At 42.6% G+C, this 24,635-nt stretch overlaps 2 long non-coding RNA genes across 3 annotated transcripts in view; one reads left to right on the forward strand and one right to left on the reverse strand.

The window, feature by feature from the left end:
• Positions 1 to 24,635, forward strand: part of LOC123849401 (uncharacterized) — a 27,322-nt gene continuing 2,687 nt past the window's right edge. For both annotated transcript variants that reach the window (XR_008506661.1, XR_006792046.2), the window contains exons 1-3: positions 1 to 269; positions 10,903 to 11,060; positions 21,188 to 21,320. This is a non-coding gene — a long non-coding RNA (uncharacterized LOC123849401). The remainder of the gene's footprint in view (positions 270 to 10,902; positions 11,061 to 21,187; positions 21,321 to 24,635) is intronic.
• The window catches only part of LOC135361965 (uncharacterized), a 16,049-nt gene continuing 8,653 nt past the window's right edge, over positions 17,240 to 24,635 (reverse strand). Inside the window, exons 2-3 of the long non-coding RNA XR_010406244.1 lie at positions 23,597 to 23,765; positions 17,240 to 17,538 (exon numbers count right to left, since the gene is read on the reverse strand). This is a non-coding gene — a long non-coding RNA (uncharacterized LOC135361965). The remainder of the gene's footprint in view (positions 17,539 to 23,596; positions 23,766 to 24,635) is intronic.

Consider the following 24,635-nt stretch of genomic DNA (forward strand, 5'->3'; position numbering starts at 1 on the left):
TCGGCGTGGAAACCGCGAGAGCGAGGTAGAGCATTACTGCTTGCCGCGCTTGTGTCACGTTTCCCAGTAGTTTCTCTAACGTGCTACTGCATCGTTGCATCCTCATATCGATGAGGAGGGTGCGCCACCCAGTATTCCTGGGCTGGGACCAAAATGCAAGCCACTGAAACAGTCCTCGAATTATGAGGGCAAGGATTTTCTATGGTTGTTGGAATGGCATCTGAAGCCCCACTGACTGGAATCCAATCCTGTCTTCACCGCGTCCTTTGGTATGCTGGGAAAGTTACTTCACCTCGTTATGCCTCAGTTCCCTCCTTTGTAAAGTACAGAAAATATCACGGTAGTGCTCATAGGAGATAAATGAGAGTGCATAGGACTCCATTAGTAAAAGACCAAGCACAGAGTAAGCATTCATTAAATGTTGGCTGTTATTATTATTCATCCCTATATCACTAGCACCTAGCCTGTGCCAGCAAGCAGTAGACAGTACATACTTTTGGAATTTAATGAAGGTTAGAGCTACAGATGACCCCAGGACCAGAAAGGAAAGGAACTTCTTAAAAGCCACACGGTAATTAATGTTGGAAGTGGGACTAGAATCCAGGTTTCCTAATTACAAGTGCAGAACTCTTTGTTAAACACGTGATCTTTTAAAAATTCTTTTTTTTTGTAGTAGCGAGGTTTTTTTTTTTTTTTTTTGCTAAAAAATACAAATTTCCCCAAATATTTAAAATGTACTGTCACTAGGTTCCATCCAAATAACACTGAGTGGTGGTGACTTTCTTCGGGCCTGAATTAAAGATAAATGTTTGAGTATTGACAGTGACCCAGTTTAAGTAGACTGAAGGTTTCGGGAAGCACTGAAACAATGAACAAATAGATTTTAGCCAGTTACTATCCTGGCAGTACTATGCTAAATTCTGGAGTTAGAGGGGTGAGCAAAATTGGCCCCCTGCCTTCATGGAGTTCTCAGTCTCTCAGGGAAGAAAGACAGTGAACAATTCGTTACAAATAATTATAATGGTAGTATGTTCTCTGAAGGAATACAAAAATTTTAGAACTGGAAAGGAACTTAAGACTGTGGAGTATCTCCACTATATTTTGTTAAATACTGGATATTGTCATTGTCACATATATAATAAGTATATATGTATGTATATATGTACATATATAGTTGAGTGAAACACGTTGCAGAACAATGTATAGTATGATTATATTTCGGTGTAAACAAAATTTTACATATGTGATCTGTTTGTATGAGCAGGGAAAGTTGTGGAAGACTCAGCAGGCTGTTAATATTGATTATATCAGGAGGTTGAGGTGGAGGTGATGAGCTTTGTCTTTATACATCCTCATAGTGAATTGTTTCACTGGTTCTAACAAGCATTTGTTACTTTTGAATTTGAAGAGTAGCCAATAAAGGGATCTTCAAGATTAGAGGGACAAAAAGTAAAAGAGGAAAAGTTACTAATAAAAATACCTTTTGGGGGGCACCTGGGTGTGGCTCAGTTGGTTAAGCATCGGACTCTTGGTTTCTGCTCAGGTCATGATTTCAGGGTCGTGAGATCGAGTTCCTCCTCGGGGAGTCTGCTGGAGGTTCTCTCCTCCCTCTGCCCTTCCTCACTGCACTCTCTCTAAAATAAATAAATCTTTAAAAAAAAATACCTTTTTGTTTTATTATTTTATTTTTAAAAGATTTTATTTATTTATTTGGCAGAGAGACAGAGAGCACAAGCAGGGGGAGCAGCAGAGGGAGAGGGAGAAGCAGGCTCTCCCGAGCAGGGAGCCCGACGCGGGGCTCGATGCAGGGCTTGACGGGGGGCTCGATCCCAGGACCCCGGGATCATGACCCGAGCCAAAAGCAGATGCTTAACTACTGAACCATCTAGGCACCCCTAGGCACCTTTTTAAAGAGTGCAGAGAACCAGTCTCTCCTTGCAAAAAAGGACCAAGAAAGGACAGATTGAAATGGCACTCAGAATTCAGAGACTGACAACTTGACAATTTAAAATGCCACTTCCTGATAAGGAAGGACCAAACTGGAAGTACAGCTACAGGATGCTCTGAAACAGAATAAACCATGGAATTTCTAATACCAAGGCACTGTTAATTGGAGGTTGTTGGAGAACCCAGTTCTCTACTTAAAGCAGAGCTGAAATATACTTAGCATTTGTAGTGAAGTTAGTAAGATGATTGACTTGTAGTTAAATAATTTTAAAAATGCAATTACCTATTTATTTTAAACAAAGATTTATTTATTTGAGAGAGAGAGAGCGAGCGCACGAGCCAGCATGTGGCGGGGAGGGGCAGAGGGAGAAGAGAATTTCAAGCAGACACTGAGCATGAAACCCAACGCGGGGCTTGATCTCAGGACCCTGAGATCACAACCTGAGCAGAAACCAAGAATCAGATCCTTAACCAATCATGCCAGCCAGGCATCCCTAGGTGATTGCATTTTTAGAACACCATTCCACATTGTAGCCCTAATTTAAAAATACATGCAATTAGTATCTATTAAAATTAAGAATATTTATACTCTTGGCCCAGCCAACGCACTTCTTATAATCTCTCCCAGAAATTAAAGCACCAGAATGTAAGGCTAAATGTAGAAGGGTAAATGCATTGTTGTCTATAATAGCAAAGGTGGGAAACATCCATCAATAAGAGAAATGGTTGAATTAATTATAACATATCCATATAGTGGGATATTAAGCATAAAATAAACAGCTTATTTCACGTACCTACACTAAACACTTCACTAAACACAGTAGCCTGCCCCTTGTGCAGGAGATTGCTTTGGAATTTGGTTGTCCTCATGTACCCAGCACTTAAGGCAACACTGCATTTAAAATTGACAATACTGCATTTTTTATAAAGACCTCCTGTCAAGTGCATGCATTATTCAGCATGAGAAGTCATAAATTTCTAGTAACTGGCGATTTACTTGCATGTGAGCACTCAAATTTTCAAAATCTGTCCAAAGGCCTTTGGGAAATTAATATGGCTTTCCACAGCAGTTCACTGGAATAGTTAATATTGAAGAAAACCTAAGGTGGATTGTTTTCCGCATAACATCTTTTTGGAGGGTTAAAGACGTCTTATGTGTTTACCCAAATTAGGTACCTGTAATGTATGTACCTCTTCTGCCCAGACTTTCACAACTGTTCATCTTCAATAAACAAATTCCCTTGTCTGGGCAAATTCATTATTGTTTCCATTTGAGTATAGTTTGGTCCCTAAGTGAATCTCATTTGTGTTTTCAGGTATATTCATGCTTGTAATCTCATTTCCAGAATGTTTTTCCATTTGATGGCCATCTGAGAGCTTTCTTAAAAAAAAAAAAAATTGCCTGCCAACAGATACGTATTAAGTATTTACAGTATGTCAGTCACTGTGCTAGGTATTGTTTCTTTTAAAAACTTTTATTGGAAATTTTAAACACACACAGAAATAGAAAAGTATAATGAAATCACATGTACTTTTAAGGAAGCTTCAACATCATGAGTTCACAGCCAGTCTTGTTACATTTATATCCCATCCACTTCCCTCCCTTCCAAATTATTGTGAAGGACCTTCAGGACATCATATAATTTCATCCACAAACATTTCAATGTGTATCTATAAAAGATAAGAGCTTCTTTAAAAAAAAAAAAACCCCACAATACAGCTAGACAACTAAAAAGTTAATAATTTCTTAATATAATCAAACATCTAGTGAGTGTTCAGATTAGTACATTTCTCAGTCCTTTGTGTTTCTTATAAATGGTAGTTAGATCTAAAGTAGGATTGCCAGGGTGCCTGGGTGGCTCAGTCGGTTGAGCGTCTGCCTTCGGCTGGGGTCATGTTCCCGGGGTCCTGGGATTGAGCCCTGCATTGGGCTCCCTGCTTAGCAGGGAGTCTGCTTCTCCTTCTCCCTCTGCCTCTCCCCCCTGCTCGTGCTCTCTCTCTCTCTCAAATAGGTAAATAAAATCTTTAAAAAACAATAAAGTAGGATTGCCAGATTTAGCAAATAAAAATACAGGATACCCAGTTAAAATTGAATTTCAGATGAACAATGAATACTTTTTAGTAAAAGTATGTCCCAAATATAATGCATGGGACATATTAAATATTGCATAGGACATGTTTATACTAAGAAAATTATTTGTTGTTTATCTGAAATGCAACTTTAATTGGGTTTCCTGGATTTTATCTGGCAACTGTAACCCTAATCTAAAAGCTTTGTTTGATTCAGGTTCGGTTTGGGGGCGGTGGGGCGCAAAATTAACTTCATAGATGGTGGATGTGTGCTTCATTCAGGAGCCATATAATGTCTGGTTGTCTCTGTGATGATAGCTGCATGGATGCTTAATGCCTAGATCTGTAATTCATTAGGGTTATGGTATGGTGATCTTCTAATTTTTCAGGCATATTTTTTTCCACTGTTTTTTTTTTTTTTTTAATTTTTTTAAGCTCTAAGCCCAGTGTGGGGCTTGAACTCAGGACCCTGAGATCAAGAGTTGCATGTTCCATGGACTGAGCCAGCCAGGTGCCCCTCAAGGCATACTTTTTTTTTAAGGGACTAATTTCTTTTTTTTTTTTTTTTAAGATTTTATTTATTTGTCAGAGAGAGAGAGAGCACAAGAAGGGTGAGCAGCAGGCAGAGGGAGAAGCAGGCTCCCCATTGAGCAAGGAGTCTGATGCGAGACTCAATCCCAGGACCCTGGGATCATGACCTGAGCTGAAGGCAGACGCTTAACCGACTGAGCCACTCAGGCGTCCCTCAAGGCATATTTTTAAAAAAGATATTGTTTATTTATTTATTGGGGGGGCACGAGTGGGGGGAGGGGCAGAGGGAGAGAATCCCAAGCAGACTCCTGCTGAGTGTGGAGTCCAGCACAGGACTCGATCTCACAACCCTGAGATCATGACCTGAGCCGAAATCAAGGGTCAGACACTTAACAAACTGAGCCACCCAAGTGCCCCTTGAGACATATTTTTTTTTTTTAAAGATTTTATTTATTTGAGAGAGAGAGAATGAGAGAGAGCACATGAGAGGGGGGAGGGTCAGAGGGAGAAGCAGACTCCCTGACGAGCAGGGAGCCCGATGCGGGACTCGATCCAGGGACTCCAGGATCATGACCTGAGCCGAAGGCAGTGGCTTAACCAACTGAGCCACCCAGGCGCCCTCGAGACATATTTTTAAGAGGAACTTTGGTGTAGTGATTAAGAGGTCAGGTTTGGGCATAGGAAAGACTTGGCTTGAGCTTTGGCTCACCTGTTTCCTAGCTGTGTGACCTGGGGCAAGTTCATTCACTCCTCTCAGCTTCAGCTTCCTCATCTGTAAAACAAGGCTCATAATAGTACCTACCTCATGATTTTGAGGGGATCAAATGAGTTAAGGTATGTGGAGGATGTATTTTTTTAAAGATTTTATTTGTTTATTTAAGAAAGAGAGTGAACATGAGCAGGGGGAACGGGCAGAGGCAGAGGGAGCAGCAGACTCCCTGCTGAGCAGGGAGCCCAACGTGGGACTCCATCCCACGACCCTGGGATCATGACCTGAGCTGAAGGCAGACTCTTAACCAACTGAGCCACCCAGGTGCCCCTATGTGGAGGATTTACAACAGTGCCCAGCAGATGATAGATGCTCATTAAGAGCTAGCTAGTGTGAGACTTGAAGAATCATGGCCTTTAAAATTCAGCATTTTTTTAATATTAGAAACTTAACCCTCCATTCAACAGTTAAGTTATAGTTTCACATTAATAAAAACAGTAAAGGTTTATTGAGTGAATAGCCTCTCATATTTGTCCAATACTTTGCAGTTAAAAAAGGCCTTCTTAGGGGCGCCTGGGTGGCTCAGTTGGTTAAGCAACTGCCTTCAGCTCAGGTCATGATCCCGGAGTCCCGGGATCGAGTCCCGCATCGGGCTCCCTGCTCGTCAGGGAGTCTGCTTCTCCCTCTGACCCTCCTCCCTCTCATGCTCTCTGTCTCTCATTCTCTCTCTCGCAAATAAATAAAATCTTAAAAAAAAAAAAAAGGCCTTCTTCACGTGCATCCATTCTCATTTGATCCTTACAAAGCCTTTTAATGGGAAGGACTGGTCTTATTCGTTTTTTACATCTGAAGAATGTTAGGTTTACAGATATGATTTGCTTAATGTGTAACATAGCTAGAAAGTTACACAGTAGAGCAGGGACTGAGTCTTAGCCCAAGACTCTTTTATTTTTTTAAGATTTTATTTATTTATTTATTTGACAGAGAGACAGAGAGCACACAAGCAGAGGAAATGGCAGAGGGAGCAGGGAGCCTGACTTGGGGCCTGATCCCAGGACCCTGGGATCATGACCTGAGCCGAAGGCAGACACTTAACCTTCTGAGCCACCTGGGTGCCCCAGCCCAAGACTTTTGTGATGGAAAACATTAAGTGGGCAAAATTGTGTGGTCCTCCCTCTGTGCAGTGCTTTCATTTCTTGGCTCCAGTGACATCACTATCTTGTTTTCTTTTCCAACTTTTCACTTCTTTCTCAAACTACTCCTATCCCCATCCCAGGAGGCTCTTTCTTCTCTTCCTGAATGTAGTTGTTCCCCAAGGTTCTATCCTTGGGCCATTTTTATTGCTATATTCTCCTTCTATGGTATCTACTCAGTAGCTTCATTTATTCAAATAGCTTCATCATTCCCTCTGGGAAGATGATTTCTAAATCTGTATTCCTGGCCTCTACCTCTTCATTGAGTTTTGGACCTGAAATTTCAGTTGCCTGCTTGGTATGTATACCTGGCAGTTTTAGACAGAATCTTACATTCAATGGGTCTGTTTATCTGGATCCTGATTTTAACCAGTCAACTATAAACAAGGAGACCGTTGAGGAAATTTGAATACTTACCGATGACATTAAGTATTTGATGATTAATTTTTTTTAGGTAAGATAATTGTATGTGGCTATATTAAGAGTATCTTTTAGAAATACATACTGAAGTGTTTATGGATGGTATCATGTATCTGGGATTTATTTCAAAATAATCCAGTTGGGGAAAGGAGGAATAGGTCGGATATTGATGAAACAAGATTGGCCATGAATTGATAATTGTTGAGCTAGGTAATGGGTACATGGGACTTCAGTATCCTATTTCCTCAATTCTTCTCTATGTTTGAAAATTTGTATTATAAGAAATTTCAAGGGGTGCCTGGGTGGCTCAGTCGGTTGAGCGTCTGACTCTTGGTTTCAGCTCATCTCATGATCTCAGGATCCTGCGATCGAGCCCCATGTCAGGGTCCACACTCAGCTCAGAGTCTGTTTGAGATTCTTTCCCTCTCCCTCTCCCTTCCCCTTTGCCCCTCCTCCCACTCTCTCTCTTTCTCAAATAAATAAATAAATCTTTAAAAAAAAATTTAAATATTAACTAGGTCCCAAACCAAATTGATCAACCTTGCCTACGTCCATCTCCTGACAGTCATTTTCCTATTCATGTCCCTTATCTTCCCAGTCACTTACTATGAAAACCCAAAGCTCTCTTGGTCTCCTCCTCCCTGACCTCTGCACCCAATCAGTTGGTAAGTTAGCCTGAAACTCCCCTCACAGTGAATCCTGTTTATTCTTTCCTTTGCATTCAAACTGCTACCATTCTACTAAGTCCTTCATTACTTTTTGCCTAAATTAGTGTCATAGCATTCATAAATTTCTCCTCATTTCCGGTCCCTCCTCCTTTGGTATATGTAAAGCATCTAGCATAGTGCTTGGTACTTAGCCCCTTCTCCCTTTTTCCTGAATTGTGAATTCATCTTCCTTACTGCTGCCTGCTTAACTCTATGATAACATCTCCCTTCCCTGAGGAGACTGCTCCTCTCTCTTCTTTCAGCATTGCCTTTCTCGCTATCCCTCCTGGATCCTGCAACCTCACTGCTGCCCCCACTCCACCCCAGCTGCCATGCTTTGTGGAGGAAGCGTGGTGTCTGAATAAAGACTGATTTCTCAGTTCCAAAGTTAGATACAAGAGCAGGATTTTTCCTAGCTGTAGGTGAGTGGGCCTTTACATACAGACAAAACAGGCATACTAAGTGTGAGTAAAAGAGAAGCAGGTTTTAAAGCTGCCTCCCCCCCCCCCCCCAGCTCAGTGTGGAAGAAAAGGGCAGATGTCCAGTCCAGAGGGATCAGCAGGGTCAGGTAAACGGTGATGGCAAAGAAGGAGCTGGGTGGGTAATATTGCAGCAAGCCAGGGGCTTCTTGAGGAAACACAGCTTGCCTAGTCTGGCCAAGGGAGGAAAAGCATGAACTGCCTCCATTGGATCTCAAAGGGGCAACGTCAGCAGTGTGGATTGGGTGAAGGTCATGTGGCTCAGGCCTGTCTGAGGAAGGTGGCTATAGAACTTTTGCTTTTGGTAGCCTGCCTGGGTGTATAGTTCTGTCTGTTTGGGCGAGCAGCAGCCAGGCATCCAGGGGCTGGGCTGATCAAGCACAAGGGATTTTCATCCTTTAAAAAGAAAATGCTATAAGTCAATCACATTCTTACATTTTAAGCATAACGCTTGCGACTAAAACCAAACTGCCGTATTATAATCAAGATGCATCCGCCTATTTTATATTTAAGGCCCACAGGCTTCAACTAATTTAGGGGACCATCTGGTGAGAAAGAGAGAAAGTCTCATTACAAAGTGGCATTTGTTTGCAGGCTGAGGCCTCAAAGTAGATTGTCTTGGGGACCCCGACAAATGTCCTGTGTGAGTGCCCAGTGCTCCCAAGCCTACCGCTTAGGTAGAAAGAGCACAGCTTTGGATTCAGGTAAGATTGAATTCCTCCTCCCAGCATTCACAGACTGGGTGCCTGGAGCCACAGGACTTCTGAAGTTTGAGTTTCCTCAGTTTCCTCTTATGTAAAATGGGAATCCTCAGTTTCCTCTGATGTAAAATGGGAATCCAATTGTACCTGAAGTTGTTGGGAAGATTAAAGGAGATAAGTGTCAGAGGCAGCCCAGAACTATTGCTTCCTTTCCCATGACCCATAACTTAGTTCTCCATTTTACTCCCTCAGAGCCTTGCTCTTCTTGCCTTCTTTGCTTAATACCCACTTTCTCATGCATAGACATGGCATGCTTTTAAACAGATCTTTTTTCTTTAAAGATTTTTTATTTTTTATTTGACAGAGAGAGAGTACAAGCAGAGGGAGCGGCAGGCGGAGGGAGAGGGAGAAGTGGGCTCCCTGCTGATGTGGGGCTCAATCCCAGGACCCCGGGATCATGACCTGAGCCGAAGGCAGACGCTTCACCGTCTGAGCCACCCAGGCGCCCCAAGTGTAGTATCTGTTCTTATCAGTTTAAACAGATCTTTAAAAAAAAACAGATTTATTTATTAGAGCACGTCCACATGTGTGCACAAGTGGGGGGAGGGGCAGAGGGAGAGAATCTTCAAGCAGACTCCCCTCTGAGCACAGAGCCCAACGGGGGCGGGGGCAGAGGGGGGCTCCATCTCAGGACCCATGAGATCATGCCCTGAGCCGAAACCAAGAGTCGAAAGCTCAACCAGCTGAACCACCTAGGTGCCCCTAAACAGATCTCTGAACAAAAGATATAAAAAATAAATTTTGTTCTAATTCTGTTATTTGTTCACCTCTCCAGAAGGTAAAGAGGTGAAATGGAATTGCCCTGGGATGCACGGGTCAGACAGCAATTTTGCCTCTTCTGCAGCATGCTGAACAAATGTATTCTCAAAGCCTCCCTGTCCTATGTTCCCGTAGTTGAAAGGAGACAGGATTAGATCATTAGATCAGTTAGCTGGGACAAATGCCGGTTGCAGCACAGGGGTGGGAGGAGGGGGAGTTGGGGAGCGGGTTGGTTAGAGATGGGGAATCTGGGAATGGGGATGCTTTTAGATTCTAACTAGATAACCGCTCCTGAGGTGGCAGCTTTATTTCAAGTGAGACTATGAATTTGGCTGTATTCCTAGTGAGAGCCCAATGCTCAAAATTTCCTCTAAATCAAGAAACAAAATTAAAAAGTGATGATGGAGATTGGCAGAATGTAATTGCTGAAGCTGAGTAATGGGTACCTGGAACTTAATTGCATTGTTCTCTATACTTTCATGTATATTTGACAATATCCAAAATTAGACATTTTTTGTTTATGTGGCAACTATGGGACAACAGAGGTGACTCAAGAACTGGGAATTTTGACTGTCATGTCAGAAAAGCTAGTAGAAGATATTTGGACCAAAAGAATTCCTTAGAGGAGATGTGATTTCAATAACACTTACCTAGTTAACTGGATTTATTTGAAGGATTAAATAGCATGCAGATAAAATATTCGGTGGATGTAATATAAATTGACCTCATGAAACTTTTGATAAGGTGTCACAACCACTGTTTTAAAGGCAATTGAGTCACTATAGGACTGTGACCCTCTTTCCTCTGAGTAGATACTGCCTTAGAAATAGGAAACAAAGGTAGAGATAAAGGAGGTTAAGGATATAATTTTGACATTGCAAAAGCATGATTTCTTAGGGGTGGGGGGTAGCTAGTTTTTCAAAAAATATATCTTTACAAAAGATCCAAAGGGAGGCATGCACAGTGAAATCTCCAAGTGGAAGATTATATGAAACTGTTTCTAACAATGAAAAGCTTAGTTGATGGGAATAAACTATAAGGAAATCTCATGGCCACGGTCATGGGCTCATTACTGAATGACCTAAAGACAATTTACATAGGTAATGTACGCAAATGTGTTTGACGCTAGAGTAGTTGCTGCCATTGATTGTGTTACTCAGGAGAACAGGCTTTTCCCCTGCCAGGATCGGCATTTTGGAAGGTATAGGCAGATATTGTGAGGGACACTGGTAATCCATCCTGTTGGGGGCTGGGAGAGAGTGTAAAGCTAAAATCTAATAGGGAAGAACAACAGTCGGTCCTCAGAGGCTTTCCTTCCTCTTCCAGGGAGACGGTTGATCAGCCTGCTGACAGTGGAAAAAATGAGTCCAAAGCCTCCTTGTCGAGAGGTTTTCCTTTCTGTGTGAAGGAAGGAAAATGAAAACAGCACGTTCTCACAGCAGTGGCGGTTGCGGACGTTTCAGGATGACAGCTGGAGAGGCAAGGTATACTCCTGACAGGGCCAGCTACAGAATCTGCAGCACCCAGTGCAAACTGGAAATGTGGGGCCCCTTATTCGTGAATTATTCAAAATTGCAAAATCATGACAGTAGGGTATTAAACAAAACAGGGGCTCCCGTAAGCCTGGAGCCCTGTGTACCACCACAGGTTGCGTGCACATCGAGCCCACTGTGCCCCTGCTGCCCAGGAGTGGTGTGGATAGCCGACGTTCAGAAGGCAGTCGTGGAAAACCAGGAGGCGAAAATCAAGATCATCTAAAATCCCACCACCTGGAAACAACCGTTGTTATCATTTTGCTATATATCCCCAAGATTTTTAAAAAGATCTTATTTATTTATTAGAAAGAGAGAGAGGAGAGAGTGTGCGCACAAGGAGAGGGAGAAGCAGGCTCTCTGCTGAGCAGGGAGCCCCATGCAGGGCTCAATCCCAGGACCCCGGGATCATGACCTGAGCTGAAGGCAGATGCTTTTTTTTTTTTTTTTTTTGAATTGAAGCGTGGATTTTATTTTTATTTTATTTTTTTATTTTAAGATTTTATTTATTTGCGAGAGAGAATGAGAGACAGAGAGCATGAGAGGGAGGAGGGTCAGAGGGAGAAGCAGACTCCCTGCTCAGCAGGGAGCCTGATGTGGGACTCGATCCCGGGACTCCGGGATCATGACCTGAGCCGAAGGCAGTCGCTTAACCAACTGAGCCACCCAGGTGCCCATATTTTTATTTTATTTTTTTAAGATTTTATTTATTTATTTCACAGAGAGAGTGAGAGCAGGAACACAAGCAGGGGGAATGGGAGAGGGAGAAGCAGGCTTCCCGCTGAGCAGGGAGCCTAATGTGGGGCTCGATCCCAGGACCCTGGGATCATGACCTGAGCTGAAGGCAGACGCTTAACGACTGAGCCACCCAGGCGCCCCTCCCCAAGATTTTTCTGTATACATATGTTGATAGATATTCATGCAATTTTTATACGATGGAAATGGGATATGGTACATCATCTTCTGTAGCCTTAAAAAAAAACTTAACTCTATTTTAGAGAGCTTTTCATGTAGTAAATATAGATCATTTCAATCCTGTTGTATAGAGGTTCCATGATCCATTTAACCAAACCCTATTGTTGGGTGTCTGAGGAGTCTTGAGTTTTTCATTATTACAAATGATGCACATTGAATATCAATAAAGCTGAGTGAGAATTGAATAACTTAATCAGTGCAAAGCTCCTTACAAATGTTAGTGTTATTTTTATATTGTTAAATAGCCCTGTATAAAGGTGAACTAATATACATTCCCAACAGTAGGGTGAGGGGGCTTGGTTTCCCTAACTCCTTGCCAGTTGTTTCAATATTTGCCTTTTCATATTTCTTTCTCTGTGAATGGCCTGTTCATGTTCTTTGCCAGTTTTCCTATTGGATTTCTCATGCTTTAAAATTTTTAATTGATTTCTATATTGGGGCTATCAATCCTTTGTAATATGAATAACAGGTACTTTTTTCCCCTAGGTTTTTTTTTTTTTAATGTTTGATTTTGTTTGCTTTAACCTCACAGATATTTTTAAGTTTAGTATGGCTGAATCTTTCCCATCTTTTCCTTTAGGATTTCTGTCTTTGCTGTCCTCCTTTAGGAAGTCTTTTGCCACAGAACGGGTTTAGAATTCAGTGGTGAGGAAGGCTTTCCTGCCATAGATTAGCTCCAGCAGGTTTCCTCTGAGGCTTTATTCTTCCGGGGCGTGGTTTTCCAAATTCTGTCAATGGAATTCACAACACTAGACTACTTTAAACGTATATGGGAGGGGAATACTTTTATTAAGTTTAAACCTACTTGTGAAGACACAAGATGTATTAAAAGTGAGTGTTGTCTATCTTCATCCAACCCAAAAAACACTTTTGCTCCTTTTACATTTTCTGCCTTTGTTTGCTTTCTATGGAGAGTTCTGTTTTTACTGGAGCTATTCTTTTTTTTTTAGAGATTTTTTTTTTAAAGATTTTATTTTTTGACAGAGAGAGAGAACAGTGAGAGAGGGAACACAAGCAGGGGGAGTGGGAGAGGGAGAAGCAGGCTTCCTGCCGAGCAGGGAGCCCGATGTGGGGCTCGATCCCAGGACCCTGGGATCATGACCTGAGCCGAAGGCAGACACTTAACGACTGAGCCACCCAGGTGCCCCTTTTTAAAGATTTTTATTTATTTGAGAGAGAGAGAGAACGAGCAGGGAGGAGGGGCAGAGGGGGAGAGAGAGAGAAGCAGACTCCCTGGGGCTTGATCCCAGGACCTGGAGATCATGACCTGAGCCGAAGGCAAACGTTTAACTGACTGAGCCATCCAGGTGCCCCTTTACTGGAGCTATTCTTTTGGGGATCCAACCAAAGAGAAATTGAGTTACAGATACATTAATTTGGGGTTAGCAGGATATATTTTATGTGGTTTGCTATTACTTCTGCATATAGTTAAGTTATGGGTGGCTGTACCAGTGTAGAAATGACTTGAGGGCCCTCAACACTTTTAAAGCAGTAAATCTAAACCTTATTTAAGAGTAGTCATTACATAAAAAACTTGACATAGTCTAAAATCTTACAGCTTATATATATACAAGAAATGATAGAGATTTGATAGAGGTTTTCCCAAATTTGACAACAACCCAGAATATATACATGACATTAATCAGTGATGGGTTGGGAAACCGAAAGAAACTTTTCTAAACTCTTAGGAAAAAATTGTTTCCTGTTCTCTCTATAGACATTATAGTACAAAAGTGGTATCAGATGAAGAGGTGATCAAAAGATGCAGGCAAAAAATATAGAAAAGGTAGCAAGGAGTTGTACCAGTTAATATAAGGAAAAATACTGTTGCTTTTTAAAAATTTTGTGATGTTTGTACATTTTGTCAGTTTTTAAAACTTGTAGTTTCTTGTCATTTATTGTATCATTTTAAATAGATATTCAGGATTGTACCTAATTTTACACTTTAAAAAAAAACTTACTTAACCCAAATGGTATAAGCTTCGGGCCCCACAAAAGCTGGATCTGCCACTGCCTGTGTACTAAATATTGATGGTCACTGGGAGTGTTTCATGTTACAGATAAGGACACTGGCTTGCCCAAGCCAGCATAGATAGTGGGAGAGCCAGGATCCAACCCTGACTCTGTCTGGCTTCAGGGCTTTTTTCCCCCTCACTTTCCAAAACTGTCTTCTTTCAGATGAAAATGCACAGTAATCAACCCAAATTATAGTAATAATGATAATCTACTGGCCTCTTTAGGGCCATATTTACAGTTGTCACTGAGGGTCCATCGCATTAACCCTAAAGCAGCTGTGCTCTTCCTTTGCTCTTACCAGTCCTGCTTTTCTGGCAACACTACCTTTTTCTGCTTCTTTTGTTGATGTCAAATGTGGTTGTCAGCACCTGGACTGCCATGGTACCTTCTTCTTCAAGAAGGGTAGACCCCAGGGCATATACCTGGATCATTGCCAGTTCTTCCCTCACTTCTCAGCTTGGAGGAGAACAGGGACCTCCAGGTCACAGCCTTTCCACATTCCAGTATGAGATTTTAGCCTGCAGATCTCAGTAGGGCAGGCGAAGGCTGAAATAAGCATTTTGAGGGCCTGTGAAAAAATGTGAGATGGGGCTCGCCTTCTCAAGTTAGAGCTTACTTTGACTCCAAGCAAACTTAGGGAAACCATTTTGCAGGTGTCTTCTCAATCCTAGAGACTGAGCCTGTACTTGACTCCTTCCTCCCCACTCTCTGTACTCACTCTGAACAATAGTTCAGCTCTCCACCATAAAGGAGATGTTTTTCCAGGGTGGCTGGGTGGCTCAGATGGTTAAGCATCTGCCTTCGGCTCAGGTCATGATCTCAGGGTCCTGGGATTGAGCCCCGTGTCAGCCTCCCTGCTCAGCTGGGAGTCTGCTTCTCTCTCCTCACTTCTGCTCTCTCTCTCACTCTCTCTCTCAAATAAATAAAATCTTAAAAAAAAAAAAAAAAAAAAAAAAGAGATGCCCTTTCCTCAAACAATCAGTCCAGGTCTGACTTCAGCTCCAAGGCTCTGCTTTCCAGGACACCAGGTACCTGAAGGTGTTGTCTGTCATTGTCCACTTTGTGCTACAAACTCAGTTTTAAAAACTGGATCCCAAGTCTCACCAGCTGAGAGACCTCACTTGGCAGATGCAGTGGTTATCCTCACCTCTGTGTTTTTATGACATAGCACAGATCTCCAGTCTTCAAAACTGCTGTCAATTTATAAAAAGCCATGGCAGTGGAGGACAACACATGCTAAAACAGATCCCTGAGCCAGGCAGCCGGCCAGTCTCCAAAAGCGCAAGAGGAAGGGTGCATGAGAGCAGTTTGCCTGGGGGAAAACTGCTTTGTTTGCTTTGGGGCATCCCCCTGCAAGGAAAGCTTTATTTTCATATGCAACGTAGTTGTGCCCCATGCACAAGTCTTCCTAACTGCCAGGCCTGGTATTTTTTTTTTTAAAGATTTTATTTATTTATTTGAGAGAGAGAGAATGAGAGACAGAGAGCATGAGAAGGAGGAGGGTCAGAGGGAGAAGCAGGCTCCCCGCCGAGCAGGGAGCCCGATGCGGGACTCGATCCCGGGACTCCAGGATCATGACCTGAGCCGAAGGCAGTCGCTTAACCAACTGAGCCACCCAGGCGCCCCAGGCCTGGTATTTTGACCTGCCTCTCCTCCCTCTTCAATCACGTGTGTTCCGATTCTGATCTGATCACCCTGAGCTAACTCACTGAGGTGTTCTGCAATCTTTGAACAGTCCTTCAGCCAGCTCCTGTGGTATCTGCTGAATCCCCTTCATGTTTTAAAATTTCGGGGCCTGACCAGTCAGTGATATTCCAGAGTCTGCCCAGCCCCTGTTGTGACTTTATACATCCATCATATTTTATTGAGGTCTAGCAGGCCTGGCATTTGTCAGGGGACAGTTTTAGGCTATTTCCCAGGTGATCCAGTAATATAAGGAGCCATTGTTCGCCAAAGCTCCGCCAAACATAATTATGCCATCTAAACAAATAAGCACCTCTAGTTCATTCATATCACCAAATGCTTTTTCCATCAAACTCTTGAAGGTGTCTCTGGCTCCAAAGATGTGTGGAGCAGCCTTTCAAATAGGTAAAACCTAACAGAGCAGATGCAAGCTGTCTTGTTTGGCCCAGTCAGACGTAGGGATTCAGTAATAGCACTTCTCAAACATAGTGCTGGAAATCACTGATTCCCTACCATGCAGGCTAGAGGTTAATCTGGACACAGAAAACTCTGTAAGGTGGAGAAAAATAATAGAACATCAATACCCCTGTCCCGTCCCCCATCTCCTTGCTGTCTTGAGTCTGCTCTCTTCTATCATGAACTTTCCTTCTTCCCCTTTCCATATTTGTTTATCCAGCTAAATAGTAGTTCTTAACCCTGACTGCCTATTATAATCTATGGAGTTTGTTATAAAACATGTATCCTTGGACCCCACCCTCCCCTAGAGATCCTGACATTTTCTTTTAAGATTTTATTTATTTGAGAGAGAAAGCGAAAATGAGAGAGAGCACACAATCAGGGGGGAGGGGCAGAGGAGGGAGGGAGAAGCAAACTCCCTGCTGAGGAAGGAGCCCAATATGGGACTCCATCCCAGGACCCTGGCATCATGACTTGAGCCGAAGGCAGACGCTTAACCGACTGAGCCACCCAGGCGCCCAAGATCCTAACATTTTCTAAATACCTATTCTATGCTAGGCCCTATGTCCTGCCCTAGGAGTAGAGGCAATTTATTTGTTTGTTTGTTTAGTAAATTCTGCCCCCAACATGGGGCTTAGGAGTAGAGGCAATTTAGTCATGGTCCCTGCCGCCACATAGTTCATGGTCAAGGGGCAGAGACAAATACATTAAAAAGTATAATTCACAGAATAAATATGGTATAACTGCATGTTTTTTTCTTACTCTCGCTTGTTTCTCATAAAACTGTGCCAGTATTAGTAAGGTAAACATAGATTAGTTCAACAATTTCTAGTATATAGGAGGAGGCGGCTTTCTTGGGTTCTTGGGTGACAAGTTAAGAATTTAAAAAAATAGTAAAATGTGAATGTCCATAGAAAAAATTTTTAAGTAATAAAAATTTATTGAGAATTCCTGAGATGATGGTTATCACCTCCCCACCTGGAGGGAGGAACCAACACTGTAGGAAATCACTTAGAAATCACACTGTCCCAACACCTCTGGCCAACACAGGCAGGAGCAAAATCATTCCCCCCAAAACTGGTCAGGCTTTGTTCATTCAAGAAGGCTTGGGAGGACAGATGCAGGAGGGACCATCACATGATGCTGGGGGTGGGATGGGGGTGTGCTTGGACCCCGAGCTGGCTCTTCAAAAACCAGAGGAGAAACAGATCCACTTCTTCTCTGGGAGTGGAGTTCCTGGTCACCAGGCTCATTTCTTCCCTTTGATGAGGCTGTCACTGCCCCGGGCAAAACTTTCATCCTGTAGGTTCAGGACAAGGTTGTCAGCAGTGAGATAGATAAGATTCTGTGATGTGGCAATCATCGTGGAGATTTTCTGAGCTGTCTGGATCTTGCACAGTTTGATATAGCCAGGGTTCTTGCTCAGGGCTTCTCCAAGGTGAGCAGGTTAGGGTTAAGGGTTCACACAAGGCCTGGTCACAAACCCTGGCCCCATCCTTACTACTCCAGCCCTTCTCTAGGCTGTCAGATCAGATAGCTCATACCTAGTCCCACTTGGGTCCCTTCCTGTCCATAGAAATTTTATTTGTAATAGCCAAAAACTGGAAATAGCCCAGATGTCCTTCAATGAATGAATGGTTACACAAACTGGTATATCCATACCTTGGAATACTACTTAGCAAGAAAAAGGAACAAACTCTTGACACCTGTGACAACCTGGATGAATCTCTAGATAGTTATTCTGAGTGAAAAAGGCTAATCTCAAAAGGTTACATTTTGTGTGATTCCACTTACATAACATTTTTGAAATGACAGAATTATAGTGATGGAAGGATGTTCAGTGGTTGCTAAGGGTTGAAGAATTGGAGAGGGAGGTAGGTAAGTGTGGCTATGAAAGTGCAACATGGGGGAGCCTGGGTGGCTCAATGGGTTAAGCATCTGATTCTTGATTTCAGCTTAGGTCATGATCTCAGGGTCGTGGGATCGAGCCCCACATTGGACTCCACGCTCAGCGCAGGGTTTGCTTGTCCCACTCCGTCTGCTCCTACCCCACTCATGCGCGCGCTCTCTCTCTCTCGCTCTAAAATAAATAAAATCTTAAAAAAAAAGTGCAACATGAGGGATCCTTGTTGTGATGAAAATGTTCTAGATCTTGATTTGTGGTGGTGGTTATGCAAGCCTATACATCTGATAGAATTATATAGAGCTAAACACCCACCCACACACAACACCCAGACAAAATGAGTTCATGTATAACTGGTGAAATCTGAATAAGCACTGAGGATTGTACCAATGTCAATTTCTTGGTTTTGATATTGCACTATAGTTGTATAAGATGCTAACATTGGGGGCTACTGAAGAAACAGTGCATGGGACTTCCCTATACATTTCTTGCAACCTTTGTTGAATGTATAATTATTTCAAAAAAATAATAGGACAAGTTACTAACCAGAAGCCAAAAGGTTTAAAAAGGTTAAACACATTTACAAATGCAAAACTATAAATGGCTACATTAGGAGAAGCTGGGAATATAGTTACTCTTTGATGTTATGAGGAAGACAAGTAGTCCTTCTCAGGGAATATTACATTTTAAAAATAGAAAGTTTCATTGTTTTGTTCCCAATTAAAAAAGAATGTTTCTTGTGGAAAATTTAGAACAGGTAGCTCAAAAAAGGTCATTAATAATCCTATCATTTTGAGATAAACATTTTTTTCAACATTTAAGGTAAATCTTTTCAGTCTTTTTCTATGCATAAAATTAAAACAAAAATTTTCACAATCAACAATAGATTTTTCCTGTCTTTAAAGAGTCTTGCATTAATAGGACTTTAATGTACATACAATATTCTATCATATGGATAAAGAATGAATTATTTACCTAGCCCTCTATTTTGGATATTTAGATTGTTTCAGTATTATAAATAATGCTGCAATACACATCATTGCACTTGCATCTTTGTATGTATCTCTGATTACTTCCTTAGTATAAATTCTTAGGAGTAAAATTACAGGTCAAAGATTATGTGACTTTTTAAAGCTTTTTCTACGTTTGGCTAAAAAGCCTGCCAGAAAGGTTGTATGAATGTTCCATCTTGGTTTTTTCTTTTCTTTTTTTTTTAAAGACTTTATTTATTTATTTGAGAGAGAGAGAGAGAGAGAGAGGCGCGTGCACATGCACGCACACACACACACACACACGCAAGCAGGGGGAGGGGCAGAGGGAGAAGCAGACTCCCCTGCTGAGCAAGGAGCCTGCCATGGGACTTGATCCCAGGACCCTGAGATCATGACCTGAGCCAGAGGCAGACGCTTAACCAACTGAGCCACCCAGGTGCCCCATCTCTGTTTTTTCCGGAGTGTGTTCTTTGTTGATAATGTTAGCAACTGGGGAGTAGGCTGGATAAATCTACTGTGGCAATTTTTCTTTTTTTATAAAGTATTTTTTAAAAGATTTTATTTATTGGAAAGAGAGTGCATGTGCACCAAGTGTGTGAGCAGGGGGAGGGGCAGAGGGAGAGAGAGAGGGAGAGAAGTAGACTCTGTGCAGTGCATGGAGTCTGACGCGGGGTTCAATCTCACGACCCTGAGATCACCACCTGAGCCGAAATCAAGAGTTGGACGCTTAACTGACTGAGCCACCCAGGCACCCCAGTGGCAGTTTTTCTGTTCCTTAATACAGTGCTATAGGCTCTAGCCCAGTGCTGGGTTCACACTAGGCCCCTAAGAAATTTGCTGATTTAATATTCATCATAATACATTCCTTGAAACTCTTATGTGGGGCATGTGGGAAACAAAATCATCAAAATATTAGTGTGCCTGAACCCTGAATTATATCACTGACATCTAGTAAAGAGTATGGCCTTGAGGGAATAGACAGGTACATTTTGTTTTTTGTTTTTTCTTCAAGATTTTATTTATTCATTTGACAGAGAGACAGCGAGAAGAGGGAACACAAGCAGGGGGAGTGGGAAAGGGAGAAGCAGGCTTCCCACAGAGCAGGGAGCCCAATGTGGGGCTTGATCCCAGGACGCTGGGATCATGACCTGAGCCGAAGGCAGACGCTTAACAACTGAGCCACCCAGGTGCCCTAGAGAGGTACATTTTGACTGGGAGGAAGGACTTGGGAGAGGCTTTTTTTTTTTTTTTTTAAAGATTTTATTTATTTATTTGAGACAGAGAGAATGAAAGAGAGAGAGCACATGAGAGGGAGGAGGGTCAGAGGGAGAAGCAGGCTCCCTGCCAAGCAGGGAGCCCGATGTGGGACTCGATCCCGGGACTTCAGGATCAGGACCTGAGCCGAAAGCAGTCGCTTAACCAACTGAGCCACCCAGGCGCCCTGGGAGAGGCTTTAGAGTGGAAAGTGTGAAGATAAAGGAAACCTTATTTAAAATGGAGTCAGCGGGTGCCTGGGTGGCTCAGTCGGTTAAGCTTTCCACTCTTGATTTCAGCTCAGGTCCTGATCTCAGGGTTGTGAGATTAAACCCTGCGTCGGGCTCTGTGCTCAGTGGGGAGTCTCCTTGAGATTCTCTCCCTCTCCCTCTGCCCCTACCACCATGCGTGCTCACTCTCGCTCTCAAATAAATAAAAAAATAAATCTTTTAAAAAAATTTAAAAATTGAGTCAGGAAGCCCTGAAGGGGGAGCTCTCACGTGTTACCACTTGCTTGTGAGAAGCGTATTTCACATTGCCCAAGAGGAAGCAGCTTACCTTATAATGCCCCAGCAGGAGGAAGAATTTCTCCTGGCCCAGCAACAATCCAGCCAGTAAGAACTCAGCAAAACAGCCCCTCCCAGCTTCTTCCTTTCCCCTCCTAAAAGGAAGCCCCTCTCCTCTGTTTTCGGGACTTGCCTGTGGTTCACTGTAGTTTTCCTGTCTTGAGTTGCAGTTCCTCTCCATTACCTAATGAAGTTATTTTGCTGGTAAAATAACTGGCTCTTTTGCTTTTTAAGGTCACCATGTACTGTTGGGACCCAAAGGAGATGAACCCCTGAGGAACTAATGACCCCCAGAACCGTGTGAAGTACCCACAGTTAGTGCCTTGTGCTCTCTGCTTCTGTGAGTCATCTTCTTGCTTTTAGTTCGGTAAGTCTCCTGTCGGATCTGAGCTCCCTCCTTCTGGTTGAGCTCTCCGACTTTATTTGGGATCTGATTAATTTTTTTTTTTTTTGTGAAAGTGTTGTCCTTCCTGGTGAGTACTCTTCTGTTTCCTGAACCTCTGGTTTTGAGTAATGGGTTCTCAATCTGCTAAATTCTCTCAGGAGGGTCCTCCTTCTGGGACCCCAGCCAGTTTTATGTTTAAAAACTATGGTTCCTCCTCATGTGCATTTTTAATTGGACCAACTTAACAAAAAATAACTTAGGACTCCAATGGCTGTTATGGGGAACTTTTGGTCTTCTCAAACTTGCTTTTCTTAGAACGAAATGAAAAGCTCTAAAATAAAATGAACTGAATGGGATACCTATTTCAATTAATATCTTGAAGCTTCCAAGAGTATCCAAGATTCTAAAATCATCTCTTTACAAAATACTATTTTAAATTAACCAAGGTGAACAAACAATTGAAAGAATGCAAAAAACCCTTTTCAGGCCTTTTTCTTCCTCCCCTGTCCTCTTTGTCTTTGTCCCCACATCTTTTATACCCTCTGCTTCCTCATTCTGGTTCTCTCAGTGGACTTCCCTTTTTTTCTGAACCTCTCCCCTCTCCCTTCTCTGAACCCATTAGAACCTGCCCCTTTAAAGTTAGACTCTTAGAGGATCCTGATGCTAAGCTCCTAATTTCCCATGTCCCCTGGACTACGGCTGAACTATGAGTCATAGTCAAAGATTTTCCTGGAGTTATTGAAGATCCTCATAGATTTGCCCAGGATTTTAACAGTCGTTCAGACCTGCCAACCAGGTTCCTCAGATTTGTATCAGCTAGTTGACATGCTTATTGAAGGCCAGGCCCAGCACTGGTTGAAAACAGCTAATTGGGATGATCCTGAAAAATCTTTAGAACTTTATTTTTTTTAAGATTTTATTTATTTGTCAGAGAGAGAGTGTGAGCGCACAAGCAGGGGAGCAGCAGGCAAAGGGAGAAGCAGGCTTCCCGCTGAACAAGGAGCCTGATGCGGGACTCGATCCCAGGACCCTGGGATCATGACCTGAGCCGAAGGCAGACGCTTAACTGACTAAGCCACCCAGGCGTTCCATCTTTAGAACTTTAAATGAGAGACCAACCCCATGCCTTTTTATATGATCAGGCTGGGCAGTTGCCAAACAACTTCACCTCGCAGTCCCTAGGGCTTTCCCAAGACCTGTTGATTGGAACAAGACTGAAGCTTGCACTCAGAAACCCAGTGAACCTGTACATGACTATTACTCTGAATTGTTTTTAAGGAAAATTCTGGCCTCCCTCTGGATGTTAAATCCACTCAGGTACTCTTCAATTCTGTGTTCATTAAAGGGCTGAACCGGGATTTTTCCCTTGTAGTTAAAAGGACTAGGATGGAATGGGAAACTATCCACTTCAGATTCAGTTAATTTAGCAAAGTGGTCTACCCACATCCCAGAGAATTCAGCTACAAGGAAGACCACTAAAATCTTTAATTTTCAACTCCAACAAGTGGAGGCCCCTAAAACAAAACCAGCCCCCTCCTGGTCTCTGCCATTATTGCAAAAACCATTATGGAAGAAAGATTGTTCCAAACGCGAGCATTCTAGGTGCCTTCAGCCCTCCAACCAGCCTTTCCAGTGCCCTCTGAACTCCCAACTACAGGACTCCGAAGAACTACAGGGGCTTTTCCCAGTCCTTCCTCTTTACCAGCTTGGAGAAAAAACTCTCCAGATTGGGGATGAATCTCTTTGTGTCCTTATCGACACTGGAGCTACACTTTCAGTGCATGACCCTACTGTTATTAAACAGCCCCTGCTCAAAGTACTGAAATGGTTCAAGTAGTGGGGGTCTCTAATAAACCTCAACAGGTTCCTACTTTAAACCAATTCCTTCTTGTTTCCTTTAAGAGATACCCATTCTTTTCTTCTTAGTTCCTCTGCCCCTATTCATTTTTTGGGCTGAGGTTTCTTAGAAAAATAACATTGGAATTTTTTTTCTCCTGAAAGGGGGAGATAATTCTAGAATTTGATAGCAACAACCAAAATTGCCAACTAGGTGAATCAGATGACCTTCAACATCTTTTATTTGTTCCATCAGATTTTTCGCTGTGATTGATTTCTCTGTGGATAAGGTCAGTCAATTACCTCTTTGCCTTTTGGGGAAGAAAAGCAGTGTACCTGGACAGTAATGCTCCAGAGTTTTGCTGAAAGTCCTTCCTACTTCTCCCAAAACTTAAAAGTGGATTTAGAAGATAGAAAGTTACCTGGAAGTTCTGCTTTATTAATACTTAGGCGACTTGCTTCTCTGATCCCCTTCTCAGGTGTCTTTGCAGGGACAGCATCCAGCCATTAAGCCTGTTAGCTTTAAAGGGACACAGAGTTTCCACGGAGAGACTGCAGTTTGCTCAGACTCTGGTTTGATATTTGCGGCACCTGAGTTCAGAACAAAGGCTACACTTAGATCCAAATAGGCTTCATGGCATCCTGAACTTCCCCCAACTAAGCCAATTATAAGGTTTTCTTAGGCTAGCTGGCTACTGTGCAAAACTGGATTCCAAACTCTTTGGCTGTAATCTTAACCCTGCCACCATTCTTCCTTCTCTGTGGACAATACTCTTCATGACTGTCTGACTCCCCATGATGGCTTATAGAAAACTCCTTTGGATAAAGCAGACTTTTTGGTGGTTTATCAGTAGTTCTTATTTAAAAGGCGAAAATGGTAAATATTATGTTGGGTATGCTATTACAATTGTTTTTGAAGTCATTAAGGCAGCACCTTTGCCCTCAGCTATTGTGGCCCAACAGGCTGTTCTTGCTTGGACCCACGTTTTAGCCAAGGGCAAAACTGCAAATATCTATACTGATGGTAGGTGGGCCTTTGGAGTAGCTCATGACTTCGGAATGCTATAGAAACAGTGAGGCTTCCTCACTTCTAGTGGGGACAAAATTAAAAATGGCCTTTATGTTCAGGAATTACTAGATGCCATACTCTTGCCAGATGCTTTGGCCAGTATCAAGGTCCCTGTGCATTCCAAACTGGATTCCTTGGAGGCCAAAGGAAACCACCTAGTTGATATTTCCACAATGAATGCTGTTCTCAAAGGAACCAACAGCCAAGCCTCTGTCATGGTCCAAAGGGATGTTCCCCTCCCCAAATGATAATCTAGAAAAAATGATAGTGATGCCCAACAATCAGCCACAGAAAAGGAAAAACAATATTGAAAACCTAATGACTGTTGGTTTGATTAAAAAAAAGAAAACTCTGGGCTGGGCCAAATAATAATCCAGTGCTGCCAGAGACTC

This window comes from Mirounga angustirostris, unplaced genomic scaffold, assembly GCF_029215605.1.
Source record: "Mirounga angustirostris isolate CCGP_5_RB_7025 unplaced genomic scaffold, mMirAng1.0.hap1 SCAF_11, whole genome shotgun sequence".
NCBI classification, from domain to species: Eukaryota; Metazoa; Chordata; class Mammalia; order Carnivora; family Phocidae; genus Mirounga; species Mirounga angustirostris.